General features: G+C 35.1%; 1 protein-coding gene and 2 long non-coding RNA genes across 3 annotated transcripts in view; 1 reads left to right on the top strand and 2 right to left on the bottom strand.

The window, feature by feature from the left end:
- The window catches only part of LOC131805959 (insulin gene enhancer protein isl-1-like), a 61,234-nt gene that overhangs the window by 27,567 nt on the left and 14,750 nt on the right, over nucleotides 1-18,917 (bottom strand). The gene's annotated exons all lie outside the window — the stretch shown is intronic.
- LOC131805960 (uncharacterized) lies at nucleotides 10,343-10,954 on the top strand. Its single transcript, XR_009343913.1, has 2 exons — nucleotides 10,343-10,636; nucleotides 10,710-10,954. It is a non-coding gene; the product is annotated as an uncharacterized LOC131805960 (long non-coding RNA).
- LOC131805961 (uncharacterized) lies at nucleotides 10,683-11,326 on the bottom strand. The gene is made up of 2 exons (XR_009343914.1): nucleotides 10,891-11,326; nucleotides 10,683-10,834 (listed from the first exon to the last, which is right to left on the bottom strand). It is a non-coding gene; the product is annotated as an uncharacterized LOC131805961 (long non-coding RNA).

Genomic DNA, 18,917 nt, shown 5'->3' with positions numbered 1-18,917 from the left:
ACAGGACTCAGCACCTTCGCACTCAGCACGCGCCAACCAAGAATGGTTACAAAATGAGGTTCCTCGGTATCTCCAGATACCAATCCGTTGGGCTATTGTGTCTGGAGTATTTTGAAAAGCAAAGTTGGCACTAAAAAATACCAAAGTGTCGATCACCTCAAGCAAGCCCTTCGCCGGGAATAAGCAAAATGCCGCACATTCTTTTAAGTAAAAAGTGTTTGTGATTGGCGCCCAACATGAGGAAAAGCGAATTATTTCTAAAAAACATTTATTAGCAAATTTAACCCCATAAAAGATGGTATGCCCTTAAAATAGAAATTCAAATATTATTGATACAATATCAACTGCAGGGAGGGGACAACAACACCAAAGGCCAAAAAAGATCCAAAGTCTCGTTTGACGTCGACATGAAAAAGACAACTCTGTCCCCAATATTTGAAACCAAAGCCATGAAAACACAACAATGTTGCCTGCCAAAAGTGGCAAGAGTGTTGTAATTTTTACATCGACATCAACCGAAAAAATGAATCTGTATAAGCCCTAAATGCTGTTCTGAGATGTCATACGAGGTTAAATATTGTCAAACTTTTTGCTCATTGTGTATCCAAATTTAAATCGTTCCCGGGGTTTTGGTTTTTATAAACACTGTGACTTGCCATTTCATAAATACGGCCACCTTTGTCTAGTGTTGCCAACTATTTGTCATGTAGTTCATTGCGTGGGTTGGACAAACGTCAACTCAAAACAAATTTCTTTCCAATTTCAATCATTTGTCCAGCAATTTTCTGCCAGTTACCGCACACAAAAACCATGTTCAGACAAATAATTTCATGTTGGTGGTCAACTACTTTCGATCGAAAGAAATCCAATACCACATAGCTGCTGTTGTTGGCGGTGTGTTGTCAAAAGGAAAAAAACACCGAAACCCCAATATTGAAATGCTGATATTTGACAGCTTTTTAGATAATTATATAAACAATTTGTTATTGTTGTGGTTGTTGTACACGTTACTGTTTGCCTGCACCTGATCGACCGACCGACCGTTCGACCATAAAATAAGCACAAGATCCGATTATTTTTTGTGCAAATATTTAAACGTTTTGTTAAACTGTAGGTGGTAGTTAAACAAATTTTGGAATAAAGGAAAAACGAATACTTTTTATTGGCGTTTTGTTTTTGTGGTTCATTTCACATGTTTGTATTATAAATAAATAAAGAAACTCATATTGCGTCTTGGGGGTGGGGGAGGATAATTCATGAATTTTGATAGGCCGATTTTTGCGCAATAATTTTTGCCAGTGTAGTTTTAAGAAATGAGAAGAAAAAAACATTTTTGCCATATTCCTGTAAAGTTCAATAAAAACCGCTTCATGTTAGAATATCTGTTATGTATGAAAGAGCAGCAATAACAACAACACCAACAAAAAATTCTTACAAAAATTCCGACATAAAATGTTTGCCTTGGATTCCATAGCCGTTATCCTGTGCCACCGCCCTCTCTATTGCTCTCCAAAGAACTTGAACACTGCCAACAACTTGGTGTGATGCAAAAGGTGATGTTGTCCGCCACATCAACACCACCAGATGTGAAGACCCTCCTGTAAGCCGTACTGGGCTATGCCATGGCATACAACTTTGTTCTGTTCTGTTTTTTTTTTTTTTTTTTGGTGTGCAAATAACTACAATTCCGAAAATTGTATGCCTTGCAGGGACGACTGTGTTTTTGCAAAACTTTTGCATCATTTTTCTTGAAGGCTTAAAGTTTTAATGTCCGGACTGCCGAAATGCCTAACTGGCTCACTGGTTGGTTGGTTGCCATGGCAAGAAAACAAGAAAGCGAGCGAGTCTTGCTGTCTGCCGTTGCTTGACTATGTCTGTGGGATGCTGGGCTAAGCTGCCGCCACCGCCGTTCTGCAGTGCCCCACAAAAGAGAGAAAAAAGAAATCCCCAGACCTGTGAAAACAAGGTGCGATATTTGCTGTTGCAAGGGAAGAATACAAAAAAGACAACAACAAAAACATTACAAAAAAACATAAAAGCGACGAACTTTTTTTCTCTATACATATGTTGAGACCTATTTAAATGTTACATCACTGAAGGTTTCTGTTCTTTTGCGTTCTTCTATGTAGGTTGACTGGTCGTCGCTGGTGGAAAGCAGAGAGTGAAGTTCATGTTTACAGCAAAGAGCATTTGTTCACAATTAGTTGTTCTAATCGAGATTTTTTGGAGATTGCTTGATCTAAATACGGGGGGGAATAAGGGAAGCTGTTTATCCCTAATCGTGAAAGTTGTTTGGTGAACCGTTTTGGATATCTGTGAAGAAATTAGAGAGCCGGAAATGATCGCTCGAATTCGAGTAGAGAGCGGAGGGATTTTTTCTGGGAGTAGAAAAAATAAATAGTATATACTCTATTTTTTATAACACCCGCTCGTTTTCGAGTATACTTCAGAGTATCCTTTTAGTTTTGTCATACCATTGTTTTACTTCTTGGAGAGCATTTTTGCCAATATATACCAACAAAGCATATAGAGTGTGGTTGCGTTAGTTTTTCTTTTTATACCCTCCACCATATATAATATGGAGGGTATATTAAGTTCGTCATTCCGATTGTAACTCATCGAAATAACAATTTTAGACCTAACAAAGTACATATATTCTTGATCAGCGTAAAATTCTAGGACTATTTAGCTCTTTCCGTCTCTCCATCTGTCCGTCTGTTGTAATCACACTAGAGTTAAAACGAATAAGGAAGGAAGCTAAAATTTTACAATATTCGGTATTTTGATGACTGTGGGCAAATTTTTCAATGAAATTGTCTGAAAATCCGTAAAAGGAGTTCCTTCTGAGTACTCTGGAAGAGAAAAGTCCATATAGGTCCACGATACCGTATAGCCCACATACAACGGTATCCCCCGATATTCGTATTTAGAGTTCGTAAGAGGAACTACAATCTGTGACAAAAAATTGTCTATGCAGGTGCAGAAATTCCGTATTAGAAGTTCCTAATAGGTACTACAGCCTGTGCAGGTCCAGGTCTTCGTGTATTCGGTATTTTGATGATTTTAGCTGCATTATTCACCCGATTTTTTTTTTAAGTTTTGTATTTGAATATTGTAATGGTATAAACCATAATACAACGGCTACATTCGGAATTTTTATGATTTTAAAAGAATTTGTAACGGATTTTATTTTTTCCACCACAAAATCTACCGCTTTCTTGGAATACATTATGTTTTTTTCTTTTCTAGGCTTTTAGTTAAGAGAACGTTTAAAATCGCGGTTGCTAATACACCCATACACAAATCAGGAAAAAACACCCTTATTCAATATACTCGATATAACTCTTCCCCTATTTCGAAGATTTTGCAACGTCGCAACATAAAACAAAAGAGTGGAGATTAAACTCGTCGTCTTTGAGCATATGTATACTCCCACTCGTGAGCACATTTTACTCACGAGTAAAATCGAGTAAATCGGAGTTTTTTTTATACAAAAACTGAAATGTGGATAAATTAATGGCATTATCAAAAGACAAATACAATAGATTGGTCATTTTAATATTCCGAAATTTCCAATAATATTTTATTCAAAATATCTAGCGGAGAACGATGTAACAATTGTTGTGGTGCTTATCGTTTCATGGATAAAAGTGGTTGGAAAATCAGTTTGTTTTTAATCATGGACTCATCCTAGCTCCTAAAAGGTGACCATAACAGAATAATTTGGATATTCATAGGTTGTCCGTCAACATACCAATAAAATTCCTTTGTAAAATCCAATTCCAATTCATTCGAACGCAGTGAAGAACACTTCATTCTCTTTTTTTCAATTAAAAACTCATATAATTTTATAACGCATTGCGAGAATTTCATCATAAAACAACAAAATGAATATCCTTATGCATGACACCTTCAGCCGCACAGACGTATTAGATAGACTTATTACTCATTACAAAAAGAGAAAAAATTTAACATTCTTCTCTCTTGCCTTAAAGATGGGCTGCGTGTAGTCGGATGGTCCGGCGGACGATTGCCTACACGCACGCACAACGCTTTGCCCTCCAATGATGCCAATGAAAATGTTTATTGTACTAATGAATTTCTTCTCCTTCCTTCTTCTTTGTTGGCGGCAGCTATTGCCGCTGTTAAATAAAAGTCAAATAGCCGGCCAGCCAGCCAGCTTTATGCCCTTTCCTTGTTTTTATTTGTGTAGTGGTGGTGATGGCCCCTCTCATACCCATATTTAGTCCTTGACACGCAAAGCCGGATTATAACAAAGAAATGCAAATTTTTTACGATTGCACACCTCATCTTCGTCCTCTTTGTCGTGTGCAACGGACAAACCGGCAAAAAAGACTTGGGTGCATTGAGTTTGTTTCAAAATTTGCCGGTTTGGGTTAATTAATTTATATTATTTTATTGGAGCGTCAATGTTTGGCCCAAAACAATACCAAACGGAGGAGATCGCAGCAAAGAGAGACACACAAGGAGACCTGTGTCGTTGAAGCTGATCTGACACTGAGGATGGTGATGATGCACTTGCCGTACCCTAGACCCACACACTTGGTAAATACAGCCTAGCCGTTTGGAGTCGAACCGAACCAAGTCAACCATCCAACATACGCTTATAATAAACGACAAATTTATATTTAATGAGCTTCCATAAAATTTGAATTTCAAGAGGGAAACACCGCCGCCGCAGAGCACATTGCAATCGGATGCACAAAAAAACGCCAAAGAAAAACATTTGGCGTGGACTACAAGCAACATGAACATTTTGAGGTTCTCCTACCACCATTCTCAAAGATTCTCTTAGAGTTCAGTACCGCCAACCTGAAGTGTGGTTTGAGCTATGCAGTGGTTTTTTCTGTATTTCGTTTTTGTTTCGTTTCTCCATTGAATGACAAAAAAATTACAAGGAGAAGGATGGCAATGAAATAAAATCTTTGTTTTATGGCAACTTAAGTATGTTGAAGTTTATATCATTGATAACTCTTTAGAAATGGTGTGCTAAGAAGACTTTTATAGTTCTAAAAAGAGTTCTAAAGGAGTTGGTTTATCTCCTTCGGTTTGTCCTTTTTAGGAGAGATTTTATTGCAATATTTTGTGTGTGTGTGTTTTTTTTACTGAAGTGGAAAATTGTGAGTTATAGAAAGCCACACAAGTTGCCAGTAAAAAATGGAGGGGAGGGTGTGGATCGAAACAATTCATAATAACAATTTTAAAGGGGGTACTTAAAATCAAATTTCTAACAAAAAAGTGAATCCAAATTCGAAATATTTAAAAGTTATACAGGTATTGACGTTTTGCATACTAATAATAAATTACGCAAAGCTTTAATTTGGTTTACCTACATTTTGGCTTTAGCTGAGAAAACAAACTCAATTGAGCACATTTTAACGAATTGAATTAAAATCTAAATTAGGTTTTACCTGCCCTAGATGTGTTAATTTTCGTCTATACCAAAATTAAAACAAAATTCAACAAATAAGATTTCCTATATGCGGATAACGTGAAACTAAAGTATTTAATTAATCCGATCATTTCTGATCATTAAGCTTGTCTCGAAAGAGAAAACAAACACTTAAATCATAAAACATATGATCTTCGCCTTAAGAAGGCAAAACTCAATCCAGAGTATATTTTATTTTATCTACGCTATAGAAATAACAACAATGTTTTTCCAGATTGTTCCAGAGCACAGATTTGCTCCTTTTCACTTGGGAGCGAAATTTGCTCGCGAGCAGGATTGCTTGAAGAGTTGGAGTTTTTTAAGGAGCATATTCGTTGCCCGTTTGTTTTGTTTAGGCAAACAGGTTTTGATGTTGCTGCGTACTGTAGAAGACTGAGGGATGTGATTTTGTATAGGAAACTAAACATACATAGAATTACGACAACGGTATGACAAGAACTAAAAGATTGCTCGGCAAGAGTAGAATCCGCTTTTGAATGAATTTTGGTCCCACTCAAAACTGGAGGAAAATAGACTCACTCATATTCGAGCAACATCGAAGAATTGAGTTTGCTCTTCATTTTTTCTGCTCCTAGGAAAACACTCGCTCGAATTCGAGTGAGTTTCACTCTTTATACGAATTCGAGAGAGTTTTTCGGAGGTCTGGATTATTCAACGTTAACGGCAACACTTCATCAATGACATTCAAATAATAATATTTGAAACACATTATCTGGAAAATGTTGATATTCCAGATAAATGTAATATTTTAGAGTGTTTATCGGGATCATGGTTATTTAATACAAACTATCCAAAATAATATAGGTATTTTATCCAGATTATGAACTACATTTTATACTCGGTTATTCTTCAAATTATCTAAATAATGTAGATCTTAAAATTTGTTAAAATTTTATTATATTTTATACGGCCTATCCACACAACGTGGATATTTTATTCAGACTATCCAAATTTAGAGGATATTTAAAGCAGACTATCTGTGCCAAGAGAGTGAAATTCGCTCAAATTCGAAAGACAAAACTTTCACGAGTAAAACAAAGATACAGAGTAAAACAAAGATACTCTATATTTCTGTCTATCGAATAGAAAGGAGCTTGTTTCCTTGCTTCCAGTCGGAGTAAAATTCGCTCGAGCGAGAGTAACATCGAGCAGATTCCACTACTAAATAGGGTGGTTACATTTGTTTCTTCTGCACACAAAATCCACCGACCCCTTGCTTTTGCCATTTTCGTACGCGATCTCCTCCAGTCGACAGCAACATCAGAATACTTTTGCTACTTAACACACACATAGTATAATTTCCCCCCTCGATTTCACGCTCACAGTAAACTCTTACTCTAATTCGAGCATTTCGACTCTCACTCTTATTTTATTCAACAGGAGTAACTCGTGATCGCTCCCACATAAAAGAAAAGAGTGGAGAGTAAACTTCAAATAAATCTCGAACTCTTCGAGCATCCCCGTTTGTGAGTGTATTTCAGTTGCGATTTAAAATGAGTAAATCTGACAATGAGCTGCCAAAACATTTTTGGAATTAAAAATTTTGTTTGAAAAAATATTTAAATTAGTGAAATTTGTTGAAAAAGTTTAAATATTTGTTGATATATTAGTTGTGGTATGTGTATTATCCAAACTGAGATGGCAATTATCCAAATGAGATGTATACAAATCAACCTTATCCCATCAAATTGGCATATAGCTTATGTTTCATAGGGGAAAGTACTTATTTAAATATTACTGATAATTGTATCCGCCAATATTTCCTAGTGAGAGTATCAAATATATGGAGGAAAAATAATAAATTTATCCTAAAACCAAGAAAAAAAAAAAAAAAAAAAACAAATGAAATGACTATTTATCCAAATGAATTTCTTTCTTTGTTTTGCAAAATATCTCTAACAAATAATTTGCCACTGATTAATGTTTTTCTTTCAAATCTTACAGCTAGCTAACCAACTCTGGGCAATAAATTTTCCACAATGTTCAAATAAGTTAAATCAAGATCTTAATCCGAAGAATCTTCGGGCCACGTGTAGCGAAGATAGAATTAACTACAATTTCAAATTACTACAAAACGTTTCAATTTACTGACACGGTTAACCGGCATGGCTTTGCAGTTGCATTTTCTGCGACTCGAAATCGCCGGTCATTTTGTTGTTGTTGCTGCAGTGTTGCTTTGGGGTGTTGCTGTCGTTGCTTTGTGGCATGCTGTCGTCCATTTATTTACTGCAACATTTCAATTTGTGACATAATGAGTTACATTCTTCGGCTATGGCAAATGTAAAATACTCCACATACGATATATGGATATGCATTTGAGGTCTTCTCTTGCCATGCACACACATATACGTACATATGAAGGAATATATGTGTGTCTTAGGTGGGGGAATTTTCTGACTCTTCTTATGGGGTAATCTTTTGAAGTCCTCTCTGGTATTAATTACCCACAGAAAATGAAATAAACTCAAGAAAAAAAAAAAAACAAATAAATAAAATGGGCAAACAAAACTTAAAGTCAGCCAAGTGTTGGCCAAGACAGACAAAAGCTATTCCTAGGTTCTGCGATCTTATTTTCGTGTTTTTTTTTTTCTTCGCTTCGAAGTTGGAATTATAGCAAGTTGTCTAGCTTATGGAATACTTGTCGTTGACTTTAGTCTATGCAGCGACACAGGCCATGGTTATGGCGGCTTAAAGTTTTGTTGTTTCTAGTTCTGCTCTTAACCAACTTTGCTTGGTCAATTCGTGGCAAACATGTTTTACGTTTATTTTTTCTTATTTGTATTATTTTGCGATTACCAAGCCCGGTATGCAAAATATTATCTGTGTAGCATGTTTTGTTGCTGTGATGCAGGAGTGAGTGTGTGTGTGTGTGTTTGTTTTGCAATGTTGGCATACGGTCAAAATGTTGGGGCGGTTTGATTATAAATTACATGGGCTAACTCGGTGATATGGGAGAGGGGGGAGGAAGTCTGGTTACTGTGGTGGGTCTGGATATTTTTAGAACATGATCTTTTTTTTTTGTGAAACTGTCATATTTGTTAAACGCGAACATGATTTTAGTTTAAAATAAGGAATTTGAATATAAAGTTCGGGCACAAATTGGCAAGGGGGTGGTGGGTCGTAAATGTGAAAGAATTGTTAGTATGTATATTATGAGGGATGATACGAGTACGGATCAATAATTCTGTTAGTATTCTAACTTTCCTGTACGATAAAGGATGAAATTTATAAAACCGCAAAACGTGACATCAGCGTGCGAATACAACTCTGTTATCAACTACAAGTGGCAACAGAGTTGTATTCTCACACCGAAGTCACGATTTAAGCTTTGATTTGTTTTAGCCTTAACAGCTGTTGAATGCAACCTGAATGGCCAAACTTTCTCAACATTTGGCAGTAGGGATCACAATAACGCATTTTAGCATAACCATATCATAAGCTGGTCTTTCTGGAGAATCTTCCGATTGAATAATGAATGAGAACATTCCATATGACTGAGGGAAAAACTCTACGTTGTCTTTATTTTGCGTGACGTGATTTTGTAGTTTTAAAATAATTTCTCGCATTTTACATTTTCAGTTTGGCTTGCCTCGATTTTTTTCGGATTTTTGCAGATCAGCTGATTTCTAGTAATTTTTTATTGAGTGTTCCAATTAAACTTTCTAAAATAGTTTCACAGGAGAGAGTTCAACAACTACCCTCAAAAAAAATTAACATAGTAACTGAGAAAGTAAAAACAAGCTCTTTAATAATATTTGAAATCTTCAACCTTTTTTTTTGTATCTACGAACATTTTGTCTCAACATATTGAGCCCCCGCAATGTCAGGTGTTCCATCCGACAAAAAAATATTCAATTTTAACGAATTTTTTAGTTCACATGACCCATAATAGAATTGTCTGACAATCATTTCACATCTCTTTTGTATTTTTTGACATTTAAACAATAGGAAACTATTGACGTTTCTTCAAATGTGTATGGACAGCGATGTTTTTTCTCCTCACTTTTAAAAATTACAACAACGCCAACAAAAGAATTTTATTTTTATATGTATGACAGACAGATGATTGGTCTAAACATGACGTAAATTTGACACATTGAATAGTTGTTATTGTCTCGTTTTTTTTTTGCTGTGGTTGTTGTTTGTTTTGGATGGCCAAAATCATTATTACCCAAGGCCTTTTTTGTTGCTGTATTGTAGATAGATTTGTGGAATAGATGGATGGATGGATGCATATATAAAAAAATAATTGATAAAACAAAAAAAGTTACAAAAAACAAAAGAAGATGTCAAAGGTGAAAAAGAGCGGGAAAGTTATTCGAAGGTATGTATGTTAATATGTAAATAGTATTATGTTCAATCTTTATTTTGCAATAAAGAAAAAAAATGTGTGTCTTTTTGATTAAACATGTGATTAGGTAATCAAATAGGTCTCTCTAATGAGGGTTTGACGTGAGCTCCGTATTTCTTTAAGTTTTTACTGAAAATCGTCCTGTACCTGACAATCTAATAAAACTTATAGGAAAGTTTAAGAGAAAACAAGTTTAAGTTTAAGAGAAAACAAAATAGCGGCGAATGACATTCTCCTTAACTAAAAAGTGTTTTTACTAAAAATATTTGTCGGAGTAAAAAATAGAAGCATCACTGGCAACTTCTGAGTGGCTGAAATATGGATTTTGAAGGATTGTCATTTATTTTTAAATTGCTTATTCATTCATTTCCAATGCCTTTAGAGCGGCACCGTTCTCTGAGAGTAATTTACACCTTTCCCTCTTTCATTAGATTCACAGTATTTAAAAAGTACGGCAACACCACATTGATGAAGGGGATTTTAATTCTTAAATTTTGAGTTCGTTCCTCCAAAATATAAAAATAACAGCCTGTTCCACGATGTCGAAAGAACACGTTCGCACAACTTTTACACGACAAACAGCTGATTTCCGTTCCACTAAAATCCATCAGAACGAAAATTTGCACGAAAATCAAAGCGAACGAAAACGTAAGCGTTTCAGTGTAATTTTGCGTTCCACTATCTTTTTTCTTTCGTACGCATGCGAACACAAATGTCAAAATCAGTCACTTGTGTGTTTGCTGTCGAATGATAAAAATTAAGGAAAATTGTTTTAACATAAACATTTCTTGATTGAAAATGGAAAGAAAAATGTAAGTAAAAATAATAAATGCAATTTAATCTGTGAACAACAAATATATATTTTTTTTATTTTCTCAATTCCAGCACGAAAAAACTACACAGCTGCGGGCAATAGTTGAGTATATGGGGGAGAATCCTAAGTTCGCCAGAGGAGTGCCAATTTTTGGAAGCAGCAGGCAATCCCATGAAGACCATTGGAAGACACAAACCTAGAAAAAATCATTTTTTTATTATTTTAAAAATGTAAAAATACAATCATACTTACTGGTTGTTAGGTACTTCAAATAAATTCGAAGCATCTCTTAAATGCCTCCGTGGCACAATTTGAACCTCCTCCTCATCATCCATAAAAAATAGGGCTACAGAAATATTCATTTTTTTCTTTTTTAAGAACACAAATAATCTGAACACAATCACTAGAAATTTTATTTTGTTTGTTTATTTACAATTTGTTTGTTTACAACTGAACTGTCAGTTGAGACAGAGCCACTGCTGCTTTTTCGCGTTTATATTAGACATTTGGCGCTTTTTTTTGCCTTATTTCGCGATTAATTTTGCCAAAAAATATTTTGCAACACTGAATCACGTAAGGCTATGCGAAAGAAAGAACGAAAGTTAGTGGAACGCATTCTTATGCGAAAGTGAGTGAGTAGCCTTCGTTCGCACAAATTTTCTTTCGAGATCGTGGAACAGGCTGTAAATAAATAAATGGCGAAAAAATTAAAAAAACATTGCAGTTAAACATAAAACAGCTGATCCAAGCAATCAGCTGTTTCTCTCAGTTTTTTCTTTTGTGCACTATTTTCTCTTGAGAGAGAGAGAGAGAGAGTAAAATGACTTTTTATCTCATATAAACATACATATAATCCCATATTTTATACCGAACATGTCTTAATAAAAACGTTATCTAGATTGTCAATTTCCAATGATGATGTGTCAGTTAAATGACATATCTTCGTAAAACGCGTAATTTAAGTGTCGATGTAATTTATTTTTAAGACGAGATGTGAAAGTTTTTCTACAATTTTTGGTAATTATTTTTTTCAAACACAAATATCCTCTAAATTAGTGCAAAAATTATTTTAGAAATTAAAAAAATCGATCTGTAATTCTTGTAAAAGAGAGCTTTAACCGATAAGAACACTGGTTAAAGTCCGCGTCTGATACAATATCCTAAAACTTAGTCACACAATCCTTATGGAGAATAGGCAGTGTTCAAGTACTTTTTGGCGATAAAAGTAAGAAGTGCGAAATGTCAAAATCGTTGTGAGATAACTGGATTTATATAAGGCAAAATTATTTGTGGCAAGTCTCGGATTTGTAGGAGAGATTTCTAATTTGAGCAAATATATTTCTAATTTGATAATAATCCGTCAAAAATCAACCAAACATACATATACAATCATCCCAGCAAATTAAATGTCGGACGGCCGACACGTCTGTTAACAGTCTGAAGTTTAGTCTGACACGTCTGGCCGAAATATGTTCGAATTCTGTGAAATTTGTCTGATGAACTTTTTTCTTGTTGTGGACTTTTTTCTCTTCTGTTTGTAAAGAGAGAGAGAGAGAGAGAGAGAGAGAAAATGGATTGATTTTCTCTATTTTTCAGAGATTTTTGTGCCAATACAATGTGGATAAAATAAACGCGTTATTGTCGGACCGCATAACAATTCGAAAACTGAAGTTTCATTCGTTTTAAAGTTTTTAAGGCGGATCAAACTCGGACAGCTTGGTTAGCTGGAATATTACTACTTTTTAACCAATTAATTTTGTCCCGGAAATATTTCTAAAGAGAGTATCGCTTTTGAATTTTTTCTCTTAAATGTTAAATATTACAAGCTTGTTACTTTCAGAAACGGAATTTAGGAAAAAAAAATTAAAAAATATACATTCCAGTGCTGCAACAGAGCTCACATTGGAAAAAAATTGAAAATGCTGAAAATTCCATAGAACTAATTTTTTTGCTCTCCATTGTTGGCCTTTATAGAATCCTAAATTTCCCAAGAATTCCAACTGTTAAATTTTAGAAAAAAAAAATTAAATATAATAACTTTAAAAAATTACAACTTTTTTAGTTTTAATTTCTCTTCATTACTCTCAGATAGCAAATCAGTTGTAGTTATTGTTACTGTTGCTATAAAAAAAGACATTTCAAAATTTAATTCACATCTCACTCTCAACACGGACTGTTGTTAAGAACTTTAAAATACGGTGTTTTAATGAACGATTAAGACAATAAACCAACCATCCAGCCAGCCAACAAAAACGAAAAATACAAAGCACAAAATAAATTGTTATAGTCAAAACGAAGCGATTTATTATGGCTAATTAGGTAGGTGGCCAGCATTTTACTGGGGCCTGGAATGGCTTCGAAATGACTGTTAAAAATTTTAGGAATTTTTTGTGGTTTTTATGACACCTTAAATAACCCACAAATACCCATTGCTGCCTATCCCTGAGTCCGTAATATTATTCTTTTTATGGCAATTTTTTTTTGTCCCAGACTTTTATTTAGTTTTTATTATTTTTTCGTTGGGGTAACAAAAACAAATATTGCAACTGCCGTATGTATGGATGCATGTTTTTGTTGACAACAATCAGTAAGTGGCGAGTGGATTTATTTTCAAAAGAAAAACCAACAAATAAAATACTCCGAGGGAACAAAGCAAATGTTTCAATGAAATCACAGCTCAGGTGTGGTGTGTGTTTGTCTCAAGCTAAAAACCGGCCGACGGCAACGGCAGCCTAAATAAATCTTAAGCGAATGATGAGTCTATCTTGGCAGAGTTGATGACTTTTGAGGCTGCTAAAGAGTAGTCATCATCGACATCATCATAGCCAAGGTGGTCTCAAATGACATTTACACACACTGGTCAGCCAATCAAGTCGGGGTTTTCAGATGTCATGTAATGCTCATTTGAGGCGGTGCATCAAATGAAAACCACAACACATATTAAGTCTCAACAACAAGTTGGGGTCATAAAAAATCTCAACACTTGAATTAAATGCCTCATGCAAAGGGCAGACAAACCGATCGACAGGCAAACATACATGCAACGCGATGACACACCAATTTCAAAAAAGACAAGCAGAAACCCTCCTAGATCCCATAAAGTGCTTAATGTCTTATAAGACATGTAGACAAACAGAAAAAGAGTGGAGATGAGAGGAAAGAGAAGTACCTCTAAAGCCGCTTAGAAGTAGACTACTCCACACAAAGCCCGTTTTGTGTTGAGTTCGCTCCGTTTTTTTCAAGAGGCATCAAGAAAAGGTCATTTGAATTCTAAGTCACCGTCGTCTATGGTTTGAAATGGCGCTATCCATTGTGAAGAGATAAGTGTGATTTTCTATTATTTTCCCGAGTTTTTTGTTAATTTCCAGTGTTTTTGTTGTTGTTTTGTTTTATTGTCCCTTTTTAGATTTATTGCCGCCGCCATCCCAATTGTGTCCCCAAAAATCATAAAGGTTGGGTTTAAGGTTAGGTTTAAGGTTGTGTTTTGCTGATAAGGTTTTCTTCTTCTTTTTGTTGATGGGGATGGAGTTAATCATGGTTTTGAAATCATCCTAGCTCGCTAGAAATAAATATTAGGATCTATGTGATCATTGTAAAATAGTTTGGAATTGAAGCTATTTTAGAAAAAAAAAAACAAGTAAGAAACACTTTGAATACCCTCCACAATTTGGAACGAAATTTTAAATCGGTTAAAAAATTAAATCGGTTAAAAATTTTATTAAAATTTTAAAAATACCGAATATAGCCGTTATGCTTCAAATACAACACAATTCCGGTGAATTGTATCGTTAAAATCATCAAAATACTGAATATCAGGAATATCGGGGCTATACGAAGACGTGAACCGAAATTGCACATTTGCAAAATACACATGTGAGCAAATTTTTAGCCTTCTATTTCACTTCTTTTGAAAGATAGCAGCAAAACAACATACACACACAGGCAGATAGACGGAATTCGCAAATCTAGAACACAGGAGTTACAAACGGAATGACAAAGCTAATATACCCTCCATAGGATGGTGGATTGGTGGATAATACTGGTGATTTAGAAAATAGTTTGTTTACATTAAATTTCCATGGGTTATTCGGATTATAAAGATCCAAAGCTTTTGTTAGTTTAGTTATGACATCATAATGAAAATGGTATGTCTTTCGCATTACCAGTAAGACGAAAAGTAACGAGTTAACATTTGTTCTACTAACTTTAAGAGTTTAGTGGTCCATTAGAGGGGTTCACGCATTCTATGGCTAATCCCTGATAATGTAAAGTGGTAAATGATTTGGTTTGTATGTAGTTACTCATTATTTGGTAATGAGATTTTTTGGAGAGAAATTTCTCTTTAAAGTTTGCCGGACATATCACATCCGATGAGAGACTTTTTTAAAGAAAATCGTCCGAGTTAGCTACCAAAGTGGAAACAACTGTCAATTTTAATTGCATTCGATTTTCTCCGGAAACATGGGTTTAAAAAAATAATTTCATTACCTTTCATTCACATAGTATTATTGAGTTCGTAAAATGGTACACATTTCTAACTGGGTACCAATTTTTAATTATATTCCAATTATACAAAAATTAGTATTATCCCCTTTCACACTGACTTATTAGTGACTAATTGAGCCATAAACAAATTAAATATTATTTATAATATATTTACAAACCCGTTGTCCTTCCTCAACTAATTGGAATTTAATACAATACAAAATATTTGCCTTTCAGTCTCGTGACAGGTAGGGAGTTAACAAAAACCCGAAAACCAAGGTAATTAAAAACTCATACGCCCACTTTTCAGTGCTCGGCCGTTCTATGAACACTTTCTCACAAAAAAACAACAACAAAAGGAAGTAGACATCGAACAAGGATATGTTTCTGTTTGCCAATAAGTAAACAAATACTGGGATATCCATAGCAAATCAATGACAATTTTATGGTGGCGAGACAGGACCAAAGTACAGAGTAATGTGTGTATGAATGTGTGTCGGGTGTCGTCATCAAGTTCAATGGCTGGCTGGCTGACTGGCAGGTCATTTAGGATTAAGTATCCTAAATACGAAGACGGTGACGGCGACGACGACAACAATTGCAAGGCAAAAAAACATTAAGGAAAGTTAAATATGGCTGTCTGTAAATCTTTTAAGAGCAAATAAACACACACACACACACGCAAACACATACACTCAGCCAACTGTCTGTAGCCATTCAATTGGTTTTGTTGTGACGCTAAGCCGTAATTATACGGCTCGAGCTAAACTAAATTATTTCAAAGCCATTCACTCATCAGTCAGACTCTTTGTCCGTCCGACCCGCCAGTTCACGTGTAGGTGTTTGTTTACTTTTTAAGGGGTTTAGGTAGCTGCCAGACTTCATGAATGAAACTTCCCGCTGTGTGTAACTCTAGAAGGGCGATTTCTCAGTTGTTTTGTATCGAGTTTTGTAAAACTCCACGGGATATCATAATCTTTGTGAGCGTTTACAGGAGCCCATAGCAGATCATGCTGGGAAATGAAGATCAATTGAGGCAAACACACAGAGATTACTTGGAGTGCCATTAGTGACGGTTGCATAACCGAATTGAAGTTAATGGCAATTGGAGTACTTGTGGCAGACAGAAGGCATTCCAATGCAATTGTCAAGTCTCTTTAGAAAAAATGTCTTTGCACTTCAAAATATTGGGTAGCTCTTGATTTAAATAATGTTGTTAGTTTAAAGGACTTTTGTGTTTTAGGCGCGTCTAAGTGCCACTTTGATTTTGGCATCAATTTTATTTTGAAGCACTTATTTTTGCCTTTGGCTTCCTGTGGGTTTTTTAGTATACCCTCTCTCAGAAAATTTATTAACCTGTCCAAAAACTATTTGGTTGATTTTATTTGCCACATCCGGTGTTTTCTGGTCTCAAACATAAAATCTCATCAAACCAAAAAAATCGTACCCCTAGACTGTTTCGCATAGCTCAGCAAATTCTTCAATAAAGATATTCAAGCGCACCCCATAAATTCTTTGGCTGCCGATGCTTATCTGATTTTGCACCTTTTGTTTAAAGAAAAAATCCCAATGGGTTTGGATTCTGTTTTTTTTTTTTTTCAATTCCCAAAGACCAAACATAGAAAGGAATGAATGAAACAATAATGAGTGACCCAAGAACCCACATAAATTTCATTTGACCAAGGCTAAACATTTCGATGGCAGCCAGTCAGTCATTCTATGAGAAATTATCGTGTAGATAGCTATTTTTGTTGTCTGGGATTTTTTTTTGTTGTTTTATTTTGGGATAATGAGGTGATTTTATTTTTTTTTTCGAGTCATTGATAAAAATAAAATTCAAGAATATTTTTGTTCAATATTAAATCCTAAAAATTCGGAATTAATTTAATAATGCCCCTCTTATGTATATGTAGATTTGAAAACTAGCAAATAAGTTTGTATTATTTCTGGAATGATGGGTATTGAACATTTTATTTGGCGTTCCGGATTTCCTTGGGTTTTAAACACTCTCTAAAAAAGATTTTCAATATTTGTTTGACTGTTTTATATGGTTTCAACTAATATTCGGTATTTAAAACTTGAGGATATTTCAAATTTTTTACCAAGCCCTTGCCTATTATTTTATGGTTTATAGAGAAGTAATTGGAAAATCCAGTTCTATCCAAAACAAACCCCAAAAAAATTGTTAACGTTAATGGTAACCCATTTTCCACCAAATATCTATTGCCTAATGTAAAAAAGAAATACGATACGTATGGAACTGATATAATTTAAATTTCGTACTGCAATTTGCATTGACATTTTGTTGCACAACATCAGTTGCCATGTTGTAAGTTATTCCTTCTTGTGGCTTCAGATGACTACATTAGTTGATAGTTATCTGATATAAATTACAATGCAACATCAATATGACATAATGTTAAATAAATTAAATTTTGACACTAAATTACCTGACATGACCACAAAAAGTTTGAACCATGACACACAAACACAGCCGCTTACATTCAAATTACCATCTAAAAATGAGAAATGTTTTGTCGTAGCATCTTCAATTTTGTCGTCTTCTTTCTGGCAGACGTAAATATTCTCAAAGGACATGACAACAAAACTGATGTAAATAGTTCAGATCGAAATTTGTTACAAGGTAAAGGTATTTGAAAAACGAGCAAAGTGGTTCGAAAAGAAAATCTGAACACATACATGCATAGAGGCATGAGAGGGGAGTAGGGTGAATATGGAATGTAAACGTGTTGGCAATGCAGTAATAATGATTTATTCACCAGAGAGTATATCTCTTAAAACATGTAACAATTGGTTGGCTTCTTTGTCTTGTAAAAGTTGCTACCACGACAACGACACTTGCAATATTTTGTTGCAACATGTAACGGTGCCGATGCCGCAGCCACAGCCGTTGCCGTCACTATCGTATTTTTACTGCCATGACAGTAGAATGAAAGAGTCAGAAGTTTGAGAAAATATGTGGGCGTTGTTTTGACTTGCCGACGAAGTGGGTGGGTGGATGTGTGATAGAACACTCACACACATGATGGCTGCATCAGTATGTGTGTGAGTATCCCAGCTTTACCTCATCACAGCAGCCTTCAGAGTACTTAGCTCAGCATTGTTGCAATGTTGCAATCAAACCGCATGTTTTATGCAAACAGCAGCCAGCACACATGATGTACTCGTTTTTTGTTGTTGTTTGTGTTATTTTGCTTTTGCAAGATTTCTCTCTACCTTGTTTGCCGATGATGTGAGTGTCGTACATTGAGAACTGGAAAAAAGTCGCATGTTGTATTCACATTGAATACATGAGTGCTGACATAAATATCTTGAGGCATGATTTACGATTGCCATAAACCAGACCAAAAATTCCAAACCAAACGACTCCATTTCATGTCTCACTTTTCCACAGATTTGTGGATTCTCGGCGAAATGCTGGTGTGGAAAACTAGACTGCCGGCTGCCGTTTAAAATATTGTTTATGGTTGGCTATTTTATAGTATTTCTTTCGTTTTTCGTTGGTAAAAAATCGGATTGCATGTGACATGCAGTTCTCCAAAAAAGACTAACGCCAAAAATTGTTCCCCCTCTCCGAAGTAGTGTGCAATTTTTCCAATGAATCCCGTTCTTGTTTAACAAGGACCAAACTTTAACTTTCAACTTGTTTTACCGGTATTGCACAAAGGGACTTTGCACAAACCACACAAATAAAAATAGGCGTATCTGCCTGTGAATGGCCTACAATTTAATGGCGAAGTGCGTTCTGAAGCCGGGTCTCGTTAACCTGTCCA

The sequence above is a fragment of the Musca domestica genome, unplaced genomic scaffold, assembly GCF_030504385.1.
Source record: "Musca domestica strain aabys unplaced genomic scaffold, Musca_domestica.polishedcontigs.V.1.1 68, whole genome shotgun sequence".
In the NCBI taxonomy this organism is placed as follows: domain Eukaryota; kingdom Metazoa; phylum Arthropoda; class Insecta; order Diptera; family Muscidae; genus Musca; species Musca domestica.
Note: the sequence above shows the minus strand (reverse complement) of the source record. Positions and strands in the feature narration are given on the sequence as shown.